Source organism: Tursiops truncatus, chromosome 13 (assembly GCF_011762595.2).
Source record: "Tursiops truncatus isolate mTurTru1 chromosome 13, mTurTru1.mat.Y, whole genome shotgun sequence".
In the NCBI taxonomy this organism is placed as follows: domain Eukaryota; kingdom Metazoa; phylum Chordata; class Mammalia; order Artiodactyla; family Delphinidae; genus Tursiops; species Tursiops truncatus.
The window spans coordinates 15319617-15341246 of NC_047046.1; the positions used below are offsets into that span (position 1 = coordinate 15319617).

At 43.9% G+C, this 21630-nt stretch overlaps 1 protein-coding gene across 8 annotated transcripts in view; it reads right to left on the reverse strand.

Moving 5' to 3' along the window:
- Nucleotides 1-21630, reverse strand: part of RPH3A (rabphilin 3A) — a 285353-nt gene that overhangs the window by 171580 nt on the left and 92143 nt on the right. For 4 of the 8 annotated variants that reach the window (XM_073790168.1, XM_073790159.1, XM_073790164.1 and 1 more), the window contains exon 2: nucleotides 10398-10484. The exons of 2 other annotated variants lie outside the window; for them this stretch is intronic. The gene's annotated coding sequence lies outside the window, so the exon portion shown is untranslated. Of the gene's footprint in view, nucleotides 1-10296; nucleotides 10485-21630 lie in introns of those variants that run through there. 2 more of the 8 variants (XM_073790163.1, XM_073790161.1) reach the window with 2 other exon arrangements.

Below are 21630 nucleotides of genomic sequence, written 5' to 3' on the forward strand. Positions count from 1 at the left end.
GGCCATCAGGCTTGATCTTTATCAGCTTCTCAACCTGTATCTGGTCCCCATCCTCATCCCCTTCCATCATTATGCCCTTTCCTTACATCTGAAGAGTACAACTGCCTCTCTTTCTGTTTTCAAAGCTAACCTTTCCACCTATGTTCTCCACTCCGTCTCCTCCTGCCCTCTCCATCACCTTGGTGATTGAAGTGGACTTGGGAATCAATAAAAAAAGAGAGAGAAGGAAAGATTCACACCCAAGTCTATAGCTTGTGCCAGTGAATGAATGGGGAAGCCATCAATTACAAGAGGGAGAAAACAGAAGCAGGTTTGGAATGGAGATAACGAGTTCAGGGTGGGGCCTGGTCGAGTTAGAGGTGTCTGGACACATCCAAATGGAAATGTCTAGCAAGTGGCTGGACATAAGATTCTAAAGCTTGGTGGGAAGGCTTGGGCTGGGGATGGAGATTAGGGAATCATCAGCATAGAGAAGGTGGCTGGAACAAGAAAAGTGGTACGATCGCCCAAAGAGGGTATGAAGAGTGAGAATATCAGAGAGACAAGTACAGTATTTTGGGGGACCTCAATGTTTAAGAGGTAAAGGGAAGGTACTACAGACATGGAAAAGATACAAGGAAAACCAAGAGAATTTAGCGAGGGCTTCCCTGGTGGCGCAGTGGTTAAGAATCTGCCTACCAATGAAGGGAACACGGGTTCGAGCCCTTGTCTGGGAAGATTCCACATGCCACAGAGCAACTACTGAGCCTGTGAGCCACAACTACTGAGCCCACATGCCACAACTACTGAAGCCCGCGTGCCTAGAGCCCATGCTCTGCAACGAGAAGCCACCACAATGAGAAGGCCGCGCACTGCTACGAAGAGTAGCCCCCGCTCGCCACAACTAGAGAAAGCCCACGTGCAGCAACAAAGACCCAACGCAAGCAAAAATAAACAAATTAAATTAATTAATTTTTTTAAAAAAACACAGAGAATTTAGTGAAATGAAATCCAAAGGAGTAGAGAGTGGGAAAGGAGGGGTGACCAGCCATGTCAAATGAGTCATGAGGTCCAGGAAAAGAACTAATGGAAAATATCAAGCAAACTTGACTGTTAGAAGATCAGGGGTAAACTCGGAGAATGTGATTCCTATAGAAGGATGGGGGCAGAAAACAAACTGCACTGGGTGAGAAAATGTTGAAGGGAATCCCAAAACAGATTTCCCTTTTGAGACGTTTATATGAGAATAGGAGGGGTTTCTAATAGGAGTTTCTGATTTCGGAGTTGTATTAGTTTCTAGGGCTGCTGCACGAATTATCACAAACTTGGTGGCCTTAAACAACAGAAATTTATTCTTTCACAGTTATGGAGGCCAGAAGTCTTCAATCAAGGTGCTGGCAAGATTGGTTTCTTCTGGAAGACCTGCGGAAGAATCCATCCCATGCCTCTCTCCTTGCTTTGTTCACTTTGTTCATCAAGGTAATCCTTGACGTTCCTTGGCTTATAGACACACACATCACTCCAATCCCTGCCTCTGTCTTTACATGGTCATCCCCCTCTGTGTCTCTGTGGGTGTGATTTGAATCTCCCAGCCTTTTGAGAAACACCAGACATTGGATTAAGGGCCCATCCCAAATCCAGAATGATCTCATCTCAAGATCCTTAACTTAATTACATCTGCAAAGATCCCATTTCCAAATAAGCTCACATTCACAGGTACCAGGGGTCAGGATTTCAGCATGGCTTTTGGAGGCTCTATTCAATCTACTACAAGGGTGCAAAGATGGATAGAAAACAAGCTTTGACAAAAACTCTCTCCTCCCTCACCAATCTATGATGCCTAAAAAATAAATCATCATATTAATATCTCATAAGGATGAATTCATTTAGGTAAATGGAAATTTTAAAAGCCTCAACAGGGGTAATATTTATTCAACAAAGATTTATTGAACTCTTCTTTTGTGCCAAGCATACTGCTAGTCATTGAGGATAATGAAATGGATAAGATAGGAAAGTAAAAATCATTGTTAAATTAATTTCTGGAATTCTTAGCAACAAAAAGCCAGAAAACCCATCAACTCCTAGAAGTATATATAGATTTTCTTTACCAAATACATAATTTTTTATTTTTCATTTTTTATATCCACCTCATTGAGATATAATTTGCATACAGTAAAATGAATAGATTTTTTAAATTTTTTATTGGCATATAGTTGATTTAAAATGTTGTGTTAGTTTCTGCTGTACAGCAAAGTAAATCAGTTATACATATACATATATCCACTCCTTTTTTTAGATTCTTTTCCCATATAGGTCATTACAGAGTTTTTTGTTTGTTTGTTTGTTTTTGCGGTACGCGGGTCTCTCACTGTTGTGGCCTCTCCCGTTGCGGAGCACAGGCTCCAGACGCGCAGGCTCAGTGGCCATGGTTCACGGGCCTAGCCGCTCCGCGGCATGTGGGATCTTCCCGGACCAGGGCACGAACCCATATCCTCTGCATTGGCAGGCAGACGCTCAACCACTGCACCACCAGGGAAGCCCTCTACATTTTTATGAAGTCAAGTTTATGAAAGTTTCATGGCTCATGCTTTTTTTTTTTTTTTGTCCTTTCTAAGGACAAAAGAAGAAATCTAAGAAATCTTTGCCCAGCTCAAGGTCACAAAGATTTTACTCCTACGTGTTTTATAAGACGTTTTATAGTTTCGCATTTTACATTTAGGTCTGTGATCCATTTCAAGTTAATATTTGTATATGGTGTGATGCATGGATGGAGGTTTTTTTTTTTTCACATGGATATCCAATTGTCCTCACACAATTTGTTGAAAAGACTATTCTTTCTTTATTGCATTGCTTTGGCACCTTCATTAAAAATTGACTACACATGTATGGGTCTATTAACCAGCTCTCTGTTGTATTCCATTGATATAAATCTTTCTATTCTTTTGCCAGTATCACATTGTATAGACTACTGTATCACATTGTATCGACTACTGTAGCATTTTAGTAAGTCTTGAAATCAGGTAGTATGAGTCCCCTGACCTTGTTCTTTTCAAAATTCTTTTGGTTTGTTCTGGATTCTTTACACTCCCATATAATTTTTAGAATTAATTTGTCAATTCCTAAAAAGAGAAGGCTGCTTGGATTTTGAACGAGATTAAGTCTATCAGTTTGAGGAGGCTCGACACCTTAGCACTACTCAGTCTTTCAATCCATGATATGGAATATTTCTGCATTTATTTAGGTTTTCCTTCATTTCTCTCAGCAATGGTCTGTCATTTTCAGTATTCGGTAGGTTTTATACATATTTTGTTAAATCTATCCCTAAGTATTTCATGTTTTTGATGTTATTATAAATAGTATTTTTAAATTTTTCATTTTACAATTATTTATTGTTAGTATATAATAGTACAACTACATTTTTTATATTAACCTTGTATCCTGCAACCTTGCTAAATTCTCTTATGCATTCTAATAGTTTTTAAATAGATTCCTTAGGATTTTCTACCTACATGAGCATGTTGCTTAAAAATAAAGGCAGTTTTATTTCTTCCCTTTCAAACTATATGCCTTTTTTCTTTGCCTTATTGCCATGGCTAGGACCTCAAACATGATGCTGAATAGAAGTGGTAAAAGGGGACATCCTTGTGTTGTTCCCATATTAGGGGGCAAGTTTTCAGTTATTCATTAGTAAGTATGATGCTAATTATAGATTTTTCATAGATGTGCTCATGTAACATTTTAAAAAATCTTAAATAGTATCACTGTTACTATTAACATTATAAAGGATAAGGATATTTACTGTAAAGCATGCAAACAGGACCGAAGGGTATGATATAAAATGCTCTGACCCAATTCTACCAATCTCTCCCAAAAGGTACCATAATTATTTGGATACTGAAAGAGATAAAGACAGAGACAGAAAGAGACTGGGAGGGGGAGGGGGCAAAAAGAGAATATATGTTTATTTAAAAGGAAAAATAACTTCAGTTATCCAGAGCGGCAAATCTTTTCAATGGGGGAATTCTCCTCTTTCCCTGGAGTTTTACCTGAGCCCAGATCATTCTGATTCAGCTATCTTCTCTGTATTCAGAGGACAAGGAACATCGTCCTTGGAATCAGAAGAGTGGGGATGAGAAGTCAGCACAGCCTAGCAATTAAGAGCCTGAGCTTCAGAGTCAGACTTATCTGAGGTTATATCTTCATTGTAATTCTTACTGATGTGTAAGCCCTGAGCCTCTATTTGCACATCTGTAAAAAGGCCATGGTAATAGCACAGGTCTCACAAGGTTGAGCTATAACACACGAGATGTAATACATGGATGTAATATGCTCAGCACTTTGCCTGCACATAGCAAATCCACCATGAATGTGAGCAGTCACTGGGTGTCTTTGGGCCAATTTATTACCCTCTAGGATCCCATAAAATAGGGGTATGCCCATCTGCCTCCCAAGATTACATGGAAATGAAATGAGAGGATAAACATCGAAGGCAGAGCCAAACAACAAAGTCTGATCGATGACTGGAGGTTAAGAATCAGAACTTGGTTTAAGATCCATGTTCGTGCTTATCACTCAAGAGGAACTTCCCTACAAAGCTCCAGCACTTGCTCCTTTATTGATCAACTTCTGAGAAGACCAATATTATTCTGGATAGGCAGTAGCTTCAATTTTAAATAAGGATTAATTTGTTTACTCTGGAATGAACAAACTTCATTTTTTTCCTTCCAAAACTATTACCTGTTCTAATGAAGTCCCAGAATGGAAGAGTGTCTGGCAAGCCATCTAGTTCCATGGATTTGGGATTGGATATACAACAGAAGCAACACCAGTTATATGGAGAACATATACCCCCAATTGCTGTCTATGGATTAGGGTTGCTAAATTTAGTGAATAAAAACACAGGATGCCCAGTTAAAATTGGACTTCAGATAAACAATGAATAGGGGTAGGATTCTTGTTTTATAAGTATGACCCATACAATATTTGGGACATACTTATACTAAAAAATTATTCATCGTAGGGACTTCCCTGGTGGTGCAGTTAAGAATCCACCTGCCAATGCAGGGGACACAGGTTTGATCCCTGGTCCAGGAAGATCTCAAATGCTGCGAAGCAACTAAGCCTGTGCGTCACAACTACTGAAGCCTGTTCACCTAGAGCCCACGTGCCACAACTACTAAAGCCCGCGCGCCTACAGCCCGTGCTCTGCAACAAGAGAAGCCACCACCATGAGAAGCCCGTGCACCGCAATGAAGAGGAGCCCCTGCTCGCCGCAACTACAGAAAGCCCGCATGCAGCAACAAAGACCCAACGCGGTCAAAAAGATTAAAAAAGAAAAAAGTTAAAAAAAATAAATTGGATTGTTAAAAAAAAAAATTCATCGTTTATCTCAATTCAAATGTAACAGGGAGTCCCTGTATTTTAACAAACAACTCCATTATGGATTTCATCCCCAAACTGTGTCTAAAACTTCCAACAATCTGCTAGAGCAGCAGTCCCCAACCTTTTCGGCACCAGGGGCTGGTTTCATGGAAGACAATTTTTCCGCAGGCGGTGGGGGAGGGGTGTGGATGGTTCAGGGTTCAGGTGGTTAATGCCAGTGATGGGGGGATGGCTCGGGCGGTAATGGGAGCCATGGGGAGCGGCAGATGAAGCTCCACTCACTCACCCGCTGCTCACCTCCGGCTATGCAGCCCGGTTCCTAACAGGAACCAGTACTGGTCTGCGGCCCAGGGGTTGGGGACCCCTGTGCTAGAGTGTGAGAATTCAGAAGGGCACAGCAGACTTCTGAATTTCAAAGATGGTGCTAGGTATTTTAGATACTTTTCCTCATTTAATCTTCACTCACATATTCAACAAAAGCCATACGGGTTGGCATTATCTCCCACTTTAGGAATGAGGTGATTGAGGCTGAGAAAGATTAAGTAGTTTGTCTTAAATCTAAAGTAATTATCTAGGAGAGTTTCATGGCAGGTGAGACCATTTCAAGCAAAAAGAATGTGTAGAAGGAAGGATCCAGGAGTGAGAATGGCTTGTTCTGGGGATACTGAGTGTAGGAAAGAGGACATTTCTCTGAACCTCACACAGGAATGGCTAATGATCTGAGGGCTCATCAGAGCCCAGGATGCCTCCTCAGTCACTTTTCCTAGTGACTTGCATCACTGTGCTTTCTTTTACTCATGTGGTCTCTCTCTCTCTGTTCCATCTCTTCCTTTCCCTTGCTGCTGCTACATGGTCATCTCACTTTGCTGCTCCGCCCATGATAAGTGTCACTTGGAGGGAAGAAGAGGTCCTACTCAGTCCTTAGCATTAAGTCAATTGCCTGAAAAACCTACACGGGGATGGAGCACTTGCCATCTAATAACCAGATGGAGCTTCAATTTCCCATTTGTCGCTGCACCTTGTATGTGTAAAACTGCAGCTAAGAGATGGAGTGGCTGGGCCAGCAGGATTCAAGAAGTCCCTGGGTCCTCCCACCAAATTCCGTCAAATGCTCAAAGCCCAACACTAACGATTCTGGTCTAGCTGGAGATGAGAGTCAGGGAGTTTGGGAGGAAGATGACAAGGAGCCATGGAAGAGCACTATAGGCAAAGAAGAGCCACTTAAGGTGTCTGAACGAGGCAGCTGCCGTGCTAAGAGGGGCTGAAGTGTGAACAAAGGCTTGTTGACCAGCTAATGAAACACCTTCAGCCTCAAGAGGAGTTTTCCTCTAAGAGTGTGCAGGGCAGACTGGACACCAGTTAGGAAAGCATCACAGGACTCCTGGTCTTCAGTTGGCAAATATTCATCAGGCATCTTCTAACTGTGGAGAACCAGGGCAAGGTGCTGCATCTATTCTAGGTGCTGGGGACACAACATCTAACAAGAAAGACCTGGTTCCTGCTCTCCTGGAACTTACAATCTAGTGGGGAGACAGTAGCAAATAAACTAGTGAATAAAATAAGCATGATTTTTTTCAGTTGGCAGTGAGTGCCTTGAAAAAAATAAAACTAGTTGATGGGATGGTGGGGAGCAGAGGGGCATCATCAGAAAAGAGTCAGGGAAAGCACCTCTGGCTTCAGTAGAGACCTGAAAGATCAGGAGAAAGATCAGACAGAGGAAAGAATAGCAAACAGACAGAGGAATAGCAAAGACCAGATAGAAGAAAGAATAAGCAAAAGGGATTGAAGAGAGAACAGATGGCCATGTGGCTGGAGCAGAGTGTGTGAGGGGAGAAGGGAAAGAGTTCAGGTTGGATTGCTGGGAAAAGGCCAAATCACACAGGACCTTGCAGACAAGGTAAAAAATGTGAACTTGGCCCAAGTGCAAGGATGAGCCTTTGGCTGACGTGGTAAGTGATGGTAGCAGGGAGGAAAGTTTCCAAAAGTCACTTCAAATGTGGGGAAGCCGGGACTTTATGACAGGTGAGACGTAAGGAACCCAAGAGGAATGCTGATCTCGTTGGGTTTGATTCTAGGACATTGATGAACCCATGTTTACCCATGATGGGCAGGGGAGCTATGTCATAAGAGGTGTGTTCTTCTCATGTCATCCTCCTACATCCATGGATTCTCATCCCTGCAGCCACCTGTCCCATGTAGTCAGAGTGGTATAAGTTTCCAGGATTCATACTGGGCTTGGAGAAGGAGAAAGAGTCCTTAAGAAGCCTGGTAATAAAGCATGGATTCAGCCCAGCTTACCAAAGAGGGCAGATTGGGTTTTTAGCCCAAGCCCAGCTCATAATAAAATATCACCTCATTCCCTCTCCCCTACTGTCTCATGTTCACTTATCTCCATCTGGAACCTTGGGAGAAAAGGGGTGGCTGAATGAAGACTGGCTTCAGACATTCCTGGGCCCTGTAACTAGGTACCATCTAAAGCTTCCCAAAGCTCACAATGGTCCCTAACACACATAGAACAAATTCTGATGGATATATTTCAAACTTTTTTTTAAATGGTTGTCTCTTGGAGCTAAGATTTTGGATGGTTTATATTTTCTTTTTATGCTTAACCATATTTTGCAACTTTGCTTCAAGTAATACTTGTTAACTGAATGGCAAAAAAAAAATTAAAAGGATGATGGCTTATACAATTAGATGGGACAATCTCACTGTGGTATAAGTGCTCCCCATATTTTGGAAAGAAAACTAAAATATTCTGAAGGAAAATGTTCCCTCTCCACCTTTCATAAAGGCATGAGTCTCCTCATTTACAAAATGCATGGCACCCATGAGCTAAGATCCGAGTTTCTCCATGGTGTAACATTCATAGGACATAACCTTATCCCCAAAAAACCTGAACTTTGAGCTTCGTGTTTTATTGCCTTATTTGCTTTTACAGCTCTGTTGTAAAGATGTTTATTTTCAGCAACACGAGTGATCAGTTCTCTCCCTCCTCTCTCCCAGCCAGCTTCTCCCAGTCCCAAAGTGACTCTGAAAGGCCCAGGATAAAAGCACTCATTCATGCTGGTCGTGCCTCCTTGTCATCAAATTGTCTGTACTGATGTTCAAAAGATCAATGTTTTCTCATCTTTGTCTTAGCCAATTTCAAATGATAATTTTAAAAAATGAAGCTGACAATTATCTGACTGAAATTAATGCAGGTTTCCATCTTGCAATTGAAAATCATCAAATATCAAATCTCCCAATGAGAAGCCAAAACTCCAAATCAGAGCTCACAACCCATCAGTCTGGGTAGTTGAGTTTGGTGGCCATGTGTGTTTTATTTAGCTCTTGCATAGTTCCTTAAATTGGAATTTGTTATCAATATTTACCAATCAGGAGATTTTACTCCACATTCCAGATTCTCAGCTTCTCTTACAAACTCTGAGGATAGGGGACTTCCCTGGTGGTCCAGTGGTAAACAGTCTGCCTTTCAATGCAGGGGACGCGGGTTCGATCCCTAGTCAGGGAACTAAGATCCCACATGCCTCAGGGCAACTAAGCCTGCGCGCACCGCAACTACTGAGCTCGCAAGCCTCAGTGAGAGAGCCCACCTGCCGCAAACTACAGAGCCCACGCGCTCTGGAGCCTGCGCACCACAACTAGAGAAGAGAAAACCCGCATGCCACAACTAGAGAGAAGCCTGAGCGCTGCAACAAAGAGACTACGCACCGCAACGAAAGATCCCGCAGGCCTCAAAAAAGGTCCCACGTGCTGCAACTAAGACCCAACACAGCCAAACGTTAAATAAATAAATAAATAAATATTTTTAAAAGGCAACCTGTGGAATGGGAGAAAATATTTGCAAATTATGTATTGAAAAGGGATTAATATCTAAAATATATAAGGAACTCATACAACTCAATAGCTAAATAAATAAATATAGGCAAAGGACCTGAACAGACATTAAAAAAAAAAAAAAGCTGAGGATATAACAGTCCTGGGTCATACAGCCATTTGGCAACACCAGCTTCGATCTAAGTAATAAGGCATGGTTCACCACAGTCCCCACCATTCCCTATTGTATGCCAATCCCATGACTAAGTTACAATTGCCATTTATCTTCTTATATCTGTATCATTTTACTTGTTTACTGCCAGGCGTCTGTAGATATCTGAGTTTGCAACTTCTCATTTGGGTCAAATACAGCAAATTTAGAGATGTTGTTTCACTGTTTCATTTGTATTTCAAAATTGTATCTGTGCTTCAAAACTGCATGAGGATAAAAACATTGTGTAGAGGTAAAAAACATGTGTAGAGAATGAGACAAAATATAAAAAGATTAGTTGGAGACCCTTGAATAGATAGATCATCTCTCTGATTCAGTTTCTCCAGTTGTAACCAGGACTTGGATAGAGAATCCAGGAGCCGGGGAAGAGCATGAGAACCCAGTGGCACACAGGACTGCCACATATGGTTGTATAGGTTGCCCACTGCACAAGAGCATCCAGTTAAGACAGCAAGTGGGGGCTGAAATCCTGGCATGGGCTACATCCACACAGAGGAAGGGGCACCTTTTTTTAATTCCCATGATCAAGCCATAAGGGCTAGTGGTGTCACTGGTGGCACAACCAAAGAGCTACGTAGTATGGGATTGGCACTGACCATAAATCTACCCCTGCTTTTTTTTGGGGGGGGGGGGGCGGGAGATCATATACAAATGTCCTACTATTAGTCAGAATCAGGCTTATATAAGCATAACAACCTAGATCATTGTCATCAGCAAGTTCACATATTGGCTAAGAGGGAGGACTCTGGACTCAGACAGACTTGAGTTTGCATTCCACCTTGCCACTTATCAACTCTGCAACGTTACACAAGTTGCTTAAATTATCTGAGCCTCATATTTCTGAGCCTCGGTTTCTTCATTGATCACATGGGAATAATAAAACCTACCTCACCACAGGACTGACTCAATGAGCAAGTACAAATAAAGCCCATAACACAGGGCTGAGCCAGTAGGTGCTAAGTAAAAGTTTGTTGCTATCGGTTGTTACCAGTATTCAGAAGAGTGTCACTGTTGGTTGATTTAAGGGCTGCAGCAGGCATGTATGTTCACCAGCCTAGTTATCCAGAGATGGACACTAAAAAACAAGAATATAATGGAATATTCTTTGAAAAACGGGCAACTATTAAAAGCCCTAATTCCTAAGGTTCAGATTTAGGACTTAGATTCCAAACAACTTCTGACCTCCAGAATTTCCTCTAAGTCAGTGATTCTAACCTCTTTGGGATCACAGCATCTCTAATGAAAAGCCTGGAACTTCTCCCCCTAAGAATACATACATACATACCTGCCCCTAAACACAACATTTTGACATAAAATTCTAGGGGTATCCATGGACTGATGGCTCATATATCCTAATCTTTAAATGGAAGTGTCTGTGCTTTAGTTTTAGAAAGGATTGTATGTCCTTTCAAGAACATATCAGGTTCACAATATTTTCCATGTAAATGACTTGAGGGTATAACTATACATTTATATCCTGCTAAATATTTTGTATCAAGGTGAACATAGATAACACTGAATGAGACTTTGAGAAATGTTACACTATTTTGTGACTGTCCTTTTGGGCCTTGGGGCTAGACCATAGTGTGACTGTTTAGGCTGGAATGTTCCTATGACAGGAGTGACATTCCCACTATCAATTATCCTAATAAGAAGTTTGGATGAGCAAATGCCTTTAGAATGGGGAAGGGAGGAACTTAATTTCTTTATCTGGTCTAAAGGACATTGGCCCAGATACCAACACATGAAAGAGCCTGGTATCATCTAGTATCACTTGGAGGTGAGGAGGTGGGGCTGGGAGGATTGAGCAAACTCACACATTTACTTCTGAAGCAGTGGCAGCCCCATCATGGCAGCAAGAGCAGTGAAAGAAGGGAAGGCATTAATTCTGGGTGGAGGATGGAAAATTATTTACAGGTGCTTATTCCTTCAATTATAGAATAAGTGGCAATGTTCCCTGACTGTCCCAATAGCCATTCCAAATCTCCTTCTCCCTCATCACCTGAGCCAGAATCTCACTTTCCCAGCCTCCTCTGCAACAGGGATAACCGTGTGATTCTGTTCTGGCCAATGAGGGCCTTTGGGCTCAGAGAACATGGACAGGAGATTGGAGGTTTCTTCTCTGAAGAATACAGTGGCCTCTAAGAACATCCTCCATGTTTTGCATTCGGGGCTCCCCATTCAAATACCCAAAAAAAAATCTGCCAGTTGACCATGACTCTCTCTTTCTCTCTCTAAGTATGAGGAGGTAACCAAAGATCACCAGGCATTAGAGGAAACCCTCCAAAGTGGAAGAGAGAGGTTCAAGATAAGCTATAGCAATTGCTGGCACAGACAACTGTGTCCCAGAGAATAGCTATTCCATGAGGGTCAGCAGCCAGCTCAAAGGCTAGGAAGACCTGGTGGATATGTTTTAGACATCCTCTGGGAAATACCCAGACAAGGCCAGAGGATCCTTCAAAGGGCATCAATTTCTGGCAGTCAACCAGGTGGTGACTCACTGAATAACGAGTGTGCAGAAAAGGTGTGATCTCATTGTTACAGATCTGTGAGGCTGGAGGTATGCAGGTGACTTAATAATACACTTTTAAGAGTAATAAAAATAGTAATAATTTGCTTCTGGAAGGAGAAAATTAGAACATCAATGAATGAAGGTGGAATCTTCATCCATAATGTCCCAAACTGTCCATCTATAACGTTATCTATTGCAATGGAATATCAGTAAACCATTTATGTTGTGTTTCCAGACTTGGAGGCCACCCTGTAGCATCAAGCAGATTGTCAACAAACAGAGGGGTCAGTCTGAAGAAACAGAGCCAAGAAACCCAAGTCCAAGATCACAGGACAGAAAACAGAGGCAAGATTCAGAATGAAGGGGAGGAGACTTCTTGTTGGATTGTCAGATGATCACAGATGCTTGTTATAGAGTATGTGTACCTTAGCCAAGGGTATAAAAGGAACTCTAAAGGAATTACCTGTTCAATATCTTTTCTCCCTATTTTCTTTCATTACAGAACTCTTATTTTCTTCTAGAAGTCAGTGTGCCTGGCTAAAATAACATGCTCCCCCACCTCCGTTGCAGCTGGCAATAGCCAACGGAAGCAGAAGTTGTAGGGAGGAGTTCCTGAAAAATCTCCTGAAGAGAGAGGAAGACAATTTTTCCATTCCATCCCTTTCCTTCTTCTTCCTCCCTGGCATGCTGACAAGATGCTGGAGCTCCAACTGCCATCTTGGACTATGAGGCAAATTTGAGGATCAAAGCCACATGATATGGATATTAGAGAAGAAAACCAGAAGGAGTTTGGGTTACCAAATTTGTGTTGCTGACCTAGCTCTTTTTTGTGTGAGAGAGGCTAAACCTTTTGCATCAGACAGGATAGGTTAGGTTATGATATGATAACAAAGAGCTCCCCAAAATTTCAGTGGCTTAAAACAACTAGGTTTATATTCATGCTGCATATGCATCATCGTTTAACTCACTCCAGGATTAGGGTGGCAGGGCAGCGCCCAGCTGGAGCACTGCTAGTCACCACGTAAGAGGGGAGGAGAGAACACGGCAAATCATGCCTTGGCTTTTTTTTCCTTTTTTTGCGGTACGTGGGCCTCTCACTGTTGTGGCCTCTCCCGTTGCGGAGCACAGGCTCCGGACGCACAGGCTCAGCGGCCATGGCTCACGGGCCCAGCCGCTCCGTGGCATGTGGGATCTTCCCAGACCGGGGCACGAACCCGTGTCCCCTGCATCAGCAGGCGGACTCTCAACCACTGCACCACCAGGGAAGCCCCATGCCTTGGCTTTTAAAGCATTCATATATGTCCCTTCTATTTACATTTCATTGGCCAAAGAAAGCCACATGGTCATGCCCAACTACAAAACGCGTAGGGAAGAGTGATTCTACCTTGGGTCTTGAAGGCAGAGAGCCAAGAATATTGGATGAACAGTACTAATAACTAGTGTAACTTTTCCTAGTTTTAGCTACCCGTTTGGGTTTTCTAGTACATGCAGCTAAACTTGATCCTAACTGGTACTGAGGACCAAGTTGTCCGGAAAAGCCCCATCACTGTACGGGCCAGTGAGCTTCACACCATCCCCCTGAGAGAAATAGGAGGTGGGAATTCCCATTTGCCACCTTCCTTTCTTCCCAGCAGTGGGAAAATAGAAGTACAAGAGCAGCAGAACTGGGATTTACTAAGTACAACTATCACTCCCATTTGTGCTCTCAGAGTCTCAAGGCACAAGGGCACACAGCTAGTTAGAGGCAGAGTGAAAAACTGAACACACGCTGACTGACTTGACTTAACCTCAGAGCCTCAGAGCTACCTGATAAATCCCTTAGGTACTGAGATGCAAGTCCAGTCTCCTGGCCCTGAGGCCAAATGGAACCTGCCATCCTTTCCCTCCCAGAAAGGGCATCCTTCCCATCCCAGTGGAGACAGGTGGTTCTCATGGGCCTTTACAGCTTTGCCTTCTAACCCAGGAGGCTGCACTAGGAAGTCTAAAAGGTCTCTCTTGTAAGTGTTGCATTTATAAAGAAGATCTCTTCACTTTCATTTCCAACCAGAGGTCACCTCCTTGCTTATTCATCCAAAGCACTGTTATTTCTCTCATTTGCCTGGGCAATGTGGCTTTGTTTGTAAGAGTAGCTAAATGGGGTTCCAGTGAGGGCTCTTCTGAGTATTTTTGCCAGTCAAAGGGTGCTGGAACAGGATATTAAGACCAAAAATCAGCAAGAAAAATATTTTTAGACTTGAACATGTTATTTTTTTCTGTACAGCTTGGACACTGAAAACAAAAGTAAAAGACAAATGAGAAATCAGAAGAAAATATTTGCAACGTATGATGACAGGAAATGGGTTAATATCCACAATGTATAAAGAACTGAAAATCAGGCAGAAAAAAATGAGCAAGGCAATAGAGTAAAGAAAGAACTGACAAACTCAGGAACAGATGCTCAGCCTCCTTAATAACCAAGTAAATAAGAATCAAAATCAGTTTTTTCATCAGATTAGCAAGAGACTGATCTTTTGCAGAACTAATGAGGGTAATCAGAAATGGACACTCTCATATATTGTCGGTGGGAGTTTAAAATGGAACAATGTTTTGGGAGAGCAATTTGGAACGTCTATCAAAATTTTAACATCAAGCTGTATAGATTAAATATCTACAGCTTTTTGTATGTCAATCATACCTCAATTAAGCAGTTAAATTTAGAAGGAAGAAAGGAAGGAAGAGAGGGAGGGAGGGAAGAAAGGAAAGAAGGAAGGGAGGTAAATAATGTGCCTACTTCCTAGGGTGGTTGGGACACAGTGCTCAAGGCAGTGAATGAATGAGCTAGGGCTGCCACTGCTGTTAAAAACAGATGAACACTTTTTTCCAATCACCTAAACGCTGCAGGAAGAAATTTTCCACCCTGCAGCCACAGCGATATTTTAAGAATCAGAGCCGGTCAAATTATTCAACCACCTAAAACCCTCCAGTAAAAATTAAGTCCAGGGAATTCCCCTGAGGTCCAGTGGTTAGGACTCAGCACTTTCACTGCCGAGTGAAAGTGGGCCTGGGTTCAATCCTTGGTCGGAAAACTGAGATCCTGCAAGCTGGTCAGTGCAGCCAAAAAAAAAATTAAGTCCAAACTTCCTACATCGGTCTTTGAGGCCCCGCCCACCTCTCCAGCCTCACCTTGCACAGCTCTCCCCAATTCATGTCACTGAGGCCCAGAGGCACTTTTTTCCCATTCTTTGATTTCCCACCTCGGGTCTTTGCACATGCTGTGCCCTCTACCTGGAATCTTCTTCCCACTGCTCTTCCAATATCAGTTTTCCCCTGTCCTGCACAGCTTGGCTGAAATGTCACATGCCAGGCTTTCCTGACACCCACTCCAAAGCTAGCCACCCGCTGTCAGTCTCTATCAAATACTCTTTTTGTTTCCCTCCCAACACTTAGCACGCTCAACATTAAGTATATGTTTATTTCATGGGTTTTGTTCATCTCTCTGCCCTCATCGGACTGTGAGCTTCATGAGGACACGACCCCTGTCTGCTTTGCCTCTGCCCTTGAATTCCAAGCACCTGGCACAGCAGGACCTCAGTAATCGCTTGTTTTTGGTCTTGTTTTTTATACATTTATTATTTATTTTTGGCTGTTTTGGGTCTTCATTGCTGCTGGCGGACTTTCCCTAGTTGCCGTGAGCAGGGCTACTCTTCGTTGCGATGCGTGGGCTTCTCATTGTGGTGGCTTCTTCTGTTGCGGAGCACGGGCTCTAGGCACATGGGCTTCAGTAGTTGCAGCATGCAGGCTCAGCAATTGTGGCTTGCGGGCTCTAGAGCGCAGGCTCAGTAGTTGTGGCTCACGGGCTTAGTTGCTCCGCGGCACGCGGGATCCTCCCGGACCAGGGATTGAACCCGTGTCCCCGGCACTGGCAGGCGGATTCCCAACCCCTGCGCCACCAGGGAAGTCCAGTAATCGCTTGTTAAGTGAAGGGATGCCAGGCTCATCAAAGGACCTTCTTGCCTTAATGTGGCTTCCCCATGACACTCTATCTTCCAAGAGAGAATGGGGTCTGTCACACCAGGAAAAGTGTGTTACAGCCTACAGGAGAGCCAAGCTTCTCAGTGGAGATTAAATTAGCATTCGGATTTTTGAAAAGAGAGAAGAATGGGCGTGGAGTAGCTTGCAGTCCAAGAGTGGAGACAGAAAGCACAAAAAGCAACAGAAGAATATTAGAGTTCGGGGAATGGGGACCCCCTTCCCGTCGGCTGCAGGGCCCTATCTAATCTATCACACAGAACAGAGATGCTTTGTTTTCTGGTGTGCTTCCCTGAGTAGACTGTCAGCTATGAAAATGGAGACACAAAGATGCTACAATGATGCTGGGCCCCATCACTATCTCTTCCATCTGAACACACGCCTGACATACAGTTGGCACCCAATTATTTTTTGTTGAAAGGTTGTTAAATCCCTCATCTTGATTCTTCCCTCCTTGCAGCCTCTTCTGCAAAACAGGTGAAAATAACTATGTCCAGACCCTGATAGATTTTAACAGAAGATGAATCCAAACAGTAAGGAATAAAGGTGATTTTCTTGATAGAAAACCCTCCATGGCATTGATTTTTGTTGTTTTTGATGATGACTGCATTTATTTTGTTATGTCTGCATTATAGGCTGAGTGAGCAAAGATCTTAGATATCCAAGGCAGATCAAGTTCCAAATATCCTTTCCTCTTGCCTTCATAGCTGCACGTGTATGTCCAATTTCTGGTTCTGGGTTCTGAATTTTAGGAAACACCCAAGAATAGACTTTGTCACTTGGAGAGAAAAACTCATTCTTGGATTTCTTTAATTAATAACAATGACAGTCATTGCCTCGTGTGACTAATTTGCTTTGTGCCAGGCCCTGTACTATGTGCCTTGCAAGCATCACATACCATTGAAGCCAGGACTCCCTGAGGTGGGGACTATTTTTGTTCCCATTTTACAGAAGAGGAAAGTGAGGCCTGTGGGGTTATAGAGTCTGCAAGATCACTCAGGGAGAAAATGGCAGGCCTCCCACCCCTATGTAATGATGAAGCCCATGCTCTCAACACCTGGTTCCACTGTGCTTGGTTTGTTTTCATTGTTCTCCTTGACAAGAGCTGGGTCATATCCCCCCTCTCTTGTAAGCAAGGCTCATCCCACCAAAGGGGCTTTGGTAGGTCAGCCTCCAGAAACCACGGGGTTAGTTTTTTTGTTTTTTTTGTTTTTGTTTGCATTGGGTCTTCGTTGCTGCACACGGGCTTTCTCTAGTTGCGGCCAGCAGGGGCTACTCTTCATTGTGGAGCGCCTGTTTCTCACTGCAGTGGCTTCTCTTGTTGTGGAGCACGGGCTCTAGGTGCAAGCTTCAGTAGTTGTGGCACACTGGCTCAGTAGTTGTGGCTTGCGGGCTCTAGAGCACAGGCTCAGTAGTTGTGGCGTATGGGCTTAGTTGCTCCGCAGCATGTGGGATCTTCCCAGACCAGGGCTCGAACCCATGTCCCCTGCATTGGCAGGTGGATTCTTAACCACTGCACCCCCAGGGAAGCAAGCCCCACGGGGTTACTTTCATGGGCGTAATTCTTCTTCTTCCGGTTGCCTGACTTCATGGGCTCTTCATCAGAGTGGAACTGCCTTTTTCTGAGCCCATGAAAAGGTTCTATCACAGAAAACCAAATCTCACTGCAGCCAGCCATAATTCCTCCACAATGGAGGAATCCAAAAATCCAAGGCTGGCTGGGGTGCATTCTGCTTTCAGCAGGGCAGAGAGGTTCCTGCCACCTTCCCCCCTCATTCCTCCTCTTATTCCTTCCCTAATATCGTCATCTTATTTCCAGCTGCCCCCTTTCTGTCCACCCCAGCCTCTGAGAACAGCTCATCGCAACACCAGAATATGACTCCCGACATTTGCACAGAGAAGTTCATTTTTCCCAGCCATCATTAACACTCCGACAGTGTGCTCTAAGAGGGAGCCATGCCTGGCCTTCTCTAAGCCATTAGAGCACCTGAATAATTTACTGCTTCCAGGAAAGGGGCCCTTTCCCTCCACAGTTTCCTCCCACACCTTCAGATTTCCTCCAAAGAGCTCCTGTTGGCCCACAGGAGGGAATGAAGTGGCATTTTAAAAGACGACCCAGTCGCATTCTTACTGGCATCTGAAGTTATTCTCTGGGGCCCAGAATCCAACTTTGAAATCAAATAAAGTCAAACCAAATTTGTGGTTTAATTTGTGAGTTTAACCATGCTGGGGAAAGACGCAAGGAAGCAGCATGGTAAGAGAGCTCAAAGCAGTTGTGATGGGTAGACAGCAGTTAAGAGCCCTTGTACTAGAGGGTTGATGGCTATTAAGGAAACACCAGAAACAACACACAGCCCGGATGAAATGAGTCAGAGGGAAAATGAGTTTGGTTTATGAATATTCAGTTGACGTCTGTGCCAGCCTTGGGCCCGTTTGCCCTCAGAGCCATCCTTCCTGACTCTGTGTCACACCGACTGCATTTCCCAGGCTCCATTGCTAACTGGTGTCAGGTTGGTTCTGCCAAAGGGAAGCCCTCCCTGGTAGAGCTCAGAGGGAGGGAGGAAGGGTAAAGCAGGGGTACTTCCCCCTCCCTCTCTGCCTCGGGCAGCTTCCCTGGAAGGAGCTGCATCTCCTCTGTGGGTCCAGCACTGGCTGGGCAGGCGTCCCTGGCTGCAGCTTCCACCAGGAGATCTTGGCTCCTGGACTCTACCCACACACCCTCCTTTATCTTCCCTCCAGTCCTGGGGCGCAGTGACCTCCTGCCACTGCTGGTCTCTGATTTCCTCACCACCACCTGTTTAACCAATTCCTGCACTTAACTCTCCCTTTTAAACACTCAGAGTTATTTCTATTCTCCTACAAGGATGCTGGCTGATACAACCACCAATACTGATTAATACAACCCAGAAAATATAAGATTTTCAGGAATGCAATTTTCCACAGAAAGCAATGAACACCTGTGCCAAGAGGTCCACCCTACAGATATAGGCAGAGCTGAAAATCAAGGCCTCCCAGAGGTTAAGGAATTTAAAAAAATAGAAAACAAAAACAAACAAAAAAACACCTTCCAATCAAACTCGAGTGGGCTTTCAAATCAAGCCAACCTGGGTTTGAACCCCAGCTCTGCCTTTACCAGCTGAAGGACTTTGAACATGTCATTTAAGCCTCATGAGCCTCAGTTTTCTCACCTGTAATATGGGGAGAAAAATACCTGTATTTTATATGGTTGTATTGAACCTAGAGCAAGCACAGCTCCTGGCACGGAGTTAACTGTTATGTAAATGTCGGTTCTCTGGGCCTGAATAAAATTTACAGTCACCACAAACATATTCTGGGGGTGATAAGTCTACCTATGACACCTGCTCTAACATTCTGGTCCTTTGTGAACCTTCAAGAAACATGAAAGGGTGCCCTCAGCCCTTCATAAAAACCATGGTGTCTCCTGAGAAAATTCCAGAGACAAATCAACAAGGAAAAAAAATTATTTCCTTTAACAGAGAAGTAGCAAGTTCTAGTGCTGAATAATAAAACTTTTGACACATGAAACCTGCCCAGTGTGGTTTTAGCTTTGACCGAGATGAAAGAAAAAGATTCAGCTAAGACACTTCTGCAAATGCCATCTCTCTGGAGCTGGAGAGAGAATGCTACTGTTTTACAGGTTTGGAGGCTGCCCCATGGGACCTTACTGCTCAGAATTCTTTAGTCTGTGGTTGCTGTGACAAAACTGAAAAGCCAGCTCTGACTTTCTCTTGTGATGTTTAAAATAAGCCGAGGAAGGAAAGCCCCTGAGAAGAATGTCGATTGGGTCTTGCTTCTTCCAAATAAACCCCTGCTTATAACTTTCTATGGCCCATCAGACAAGGGGTTATCCTGCTGCTTCTGTATCTCTTTTGCAGGGGCGTCTTAAATGAAAACTCGGATAGCTGATCCTCAGGAATGTGAGATGAAAACTCCTATTCTGATATCTTGATGGATTCCTGGACAGGGTCAGAGATAACAAATCCATATACTCTCTACTCTCTACCACTTGGCGGTGTTTTGTTGCAAATCCAACAAGAGATTTCTAGCATTGTCAGACACCTATGTGTGCCATGCGATGCCTGCATGAACAAAACTCACTAACTGTGCAAGAAGCAAGTAGGAGAGGAGGGGGTGGTGACACATGGTGCTGGGAGACCTTAATTCACATCTCAGCTGCTCTTCTTCCTCACTCTTCAGTTGTCAACAAGCTGCCTGCCTCTCTGTCTCTGAGCTTTGGTTTTCTCAGTTGCTATACAAAAATGATAATACACCTAACAACAGTAATAAGCCGTGGTCCTCACAGCATTACTGGGAGGATCTAAGGAGAGAATAGAGAGGAAAGTGTCTGGTAACAATAATTGTTCAAATGTATTATCTGAGATTGTTTCCTTCAGAAGCTGATGCTGAGACAAAGACATGACTGCAGTGGTTTATCTGTGGTGGGTGAGGGAGTGTGACAGAGTGAAGGGAGCCAGGAAACGGTGTGAATCATGAGCTGGGGGCACCTCAGGTAACTCCTGCTGGGTAAATCTGGGCCATGGGATAGGACACACCTCAAAGAAATCCCAACCAAGGGGTAAGTCAGCCGGGTATTTCCTCACTAACTCCCCATCATTGTTGTGGGCTGATTTGGGGGATATTGACTCAATCACATTTCTGGCTGGCCTGCTGCAAAGGCAACTTGGGAACCCTGGGAGCCAGTGGAGAGCGTGCACCCAAGCTAGGATGCATGGGACGGAAAGGTTTCTTGGGATGCAGGACTTTTCAGTGCTAAAACGGAGTCAGTCCTGAACGTGGAGAGGGCTGGTCACCCTGGAGCTAATCCACCTGAAAGCTGCTTCCAGAGACATTAACTCTCTGGCACTTCCAGCCTGCCCTGAGGATGGGCGAGTACGGCCCAGGGTCAGATGAAAGCCCAGAGGCAGAGTCGCAGGTGTTTGTAGTAGGCAGCCTTCAGTGTGTCGGGGGGACACACTGGAGGATACAGGCAGGGCAGCAACAGCACCTGCTGCGTGCCATGGGCTGAGCCCAGTGCTGAGCTCCTGTGGCATCTCACTGGATCTCACCACAACCCTGTGAGCTTGCACAGGAGGTAGCCAAGGCACATAGAATCACACAGTAAGTCACCAGCAAAACTGGTCTCAAAACCTGGGATGCTTCATTCTATGTGTCCACTTGGCTAGGCTGTAGCACACAAACTCCAGGCTAGGCATTGCTGTGAAGGTATTTTTTGATGTGATTAACATTTAAATCAGTAGATTTTGAGTAAAGCAAATGACCCTCCATAGTGGGTGGGCCTCATCTAATCTCTCTCTCTCTCTCTCATCTCTAACCTGGTCTGACATCCCTTTAGTCCTCTTGTTGCTCATCCCTCCCATCCTACATTTGTTGAAGTGTTCATGCTTCTAACAGAGTTTATTCCTGGAATGAGGGCTGTGTATGTACTACCCCTGGTTTTGATTGTTTCTTGAAAGTCTTTTAACAAGATATTAAAATAAGATTGTGATTTGATTTCTCTCCCGCAGCCCCCATACTCCCAATTCTGGGTCTTTCAATGAGTGATTTCTTTCCCCCATCCTTCCCAATGAACAGCTGTCATTAATCTCTTACCCTCTCTACCTTTGGATTTTCTGATCGACATGTGAAATTTTAAAAAGAAAATGTTACATAACCATGAGGA